The sequence below is a fragment of the Arachis hypogaea genome, chromosome 20 (assembly GCF_003086295.3).
Source record: "Arachis hypogaea cultivar Tifrunner chromosome 20, arahy.Tifrunner.gnm2.J5K5, whole genome shotgun sequence".
Taxonomy (NCBI): Eukaryota; Viridiplantae; Streptophyta; class Magnoliopsida; order Fabales; family Fabaceae; genus Arachis; species Arachis hypogaea.
The window spans coordinates 23,920,362-23,922,109 of record NC_092055.1 but is presented as its reverse complement, the minus strand read 5'-3'; the positions used below and the strand labels follow the sequence as shown (position 1 = coordinate 23,922,109).

The window sequence follows — 1,748 nt, the reverse complement described above, 5'->3', positions numbered from 1 at the left end:
ACCATTCCATGTTACAGATTATTATTTGAGTTAATGATTATTTGAGGTATTTCAGTTATTGGTTGCTTTCTCTTTAATTTAAGTTATTATTGCTTCCCATCTAAGGAAATTTTTATTCCAACAATTTTACTTTTTCCCTTTTTGGTCTTAGTTAAGAAATCAGTAACTCAACATTATCAAACTCAACATAACTGATAATCGCTATCTTGCTAATTGAACTGAACTTCAATAATCCCAACTTTTTCTTAGGAATTAAATAGGATTCGAAGGTCAAACTAATTAGTCCCTTGACTTTCCTTTGCTTTAGTAAAGGTTAACTAAGCGGAATTTAGATTCAACTTTCACTATTGTTGAGAGAGATAATTAAGTTGGACTTCCAATTTCTCTTACCTTGCCAAAAGTTTGCTTTACAGTTTTATTTATTTTAATTGCCATTTACTTTACTTGTCATTTAAATCACTAGCTTCTCACCTTCTAAACCCCGATTACAACCTTTATAGCCAATAATAAGAACATACTTCCTTGCATTTCCTTGAGAAGACGACCCGAGGTTTGAATACTCGGTTAACAATTTTTAAGGGGTTTGTTACTTGTGACAACCAAAACGTTAGTAAGAAAGGGTGATTGCTTGGTTTAGTAACTATACTTACAACGAGAGTTTTTATAATCTTTAAACCATCAATCTTCAGTTCTTCAGTGACTTCATTGCACCAACTTCTGATCTCTATGGCAGAAGTATCTCTATACCTGCCATTAGAGCTAATAACTTTGAGCTAAAACCTCAGTTAGTCTCTCTAATGTAATAGAATTGCAAGTTCCATGGACTTCCACTGGAAGATCCACATCAGTTATTATCTGAATTCTTGCAGATTTGTGACACTGTTAGGACCAATGGAGTGGATTCTGAGGTCTACAGATTTATGCTTTTCCCTTTTACTGTTAGAGACAGAGCTAGGATATGGTTGGATTCTCAACCTAAGGAAAGCCTAGACTCTTGGAAAAAGTTAGTCAATGCTTTTTTGGCCAAGTTCTTTCCACCTTAAAAGATGAGCAAGCTCAGGGTGGAAATTCAAACCTTCAGACAAAAAGAGGGTGAATCCCTCTATGAAGCTTGGGAAAGATACAAGCAACTGATCAGGAGGTGTCCTCTTGACATGCTCTCATAATGGTTTATCTTAGAAATCTTCTATGATGGCCTATCTGAGCTTTTCAAGATGTCCTTGGATCATTCTGCTGGTGGATCACTCCACCTGAAGAAAATGCCTGAAGAGGCACAGGAACTCATTGAAATGGTTGCAAACAACCAATTCATGTATACTTCTGAGAGAAATCCTGTGAACCATGGGATAGCTCAGAAGAAAGGAGTTCTAAAAGTTGATACTCTAAATGCCATATTGGCTCAGAATAAGATCTTGACTCAACAGGTCAATATGATCTCTCAGCATTTGATTGGATCACAAGCTACAACTGGCAGCACTCAAGAAGCCTCCTATGATGGAAATGCCTATGATCCAGATCAACCTTCATTGGAGGAGGTGAATTACATGGGAGAATCCTATGGAAACACCTACAACCTTTCATGGTGGAATCATCCTAACCTCTCATGGAAGGATCAACAGAAGCCTCAATAAGGCTTCAACAATAATCAAGATGGAAAAACCCAGAATAGGTTCAACAACAGACCACCATTCTCATCTTTTCAAGAACACATGGAGACCCCTAGGCAGAGCCTTTCTGACTTAGTCACT

General features: G+C 37.2%; 1 non-coding gene across 1 annotated transcript; it reads right to left on the bottom strand.

Annotated features, from left to right (window-relative positions):
• Window positions 1-1,052: 1,052 nt before the first annotated feature.
• On the bottom strand, window positions 1,053-1,156 carry LOC112787295 (small nucleolar RNA R71). The gene has a single exon (XR_003194715.1). It is a non-coding gene; the product is annotated as a small nucleolar RNA R71 (small nucleolar RNA).
• Window positions 1,157-1,748: the final 592 nt, after the last annotated feature.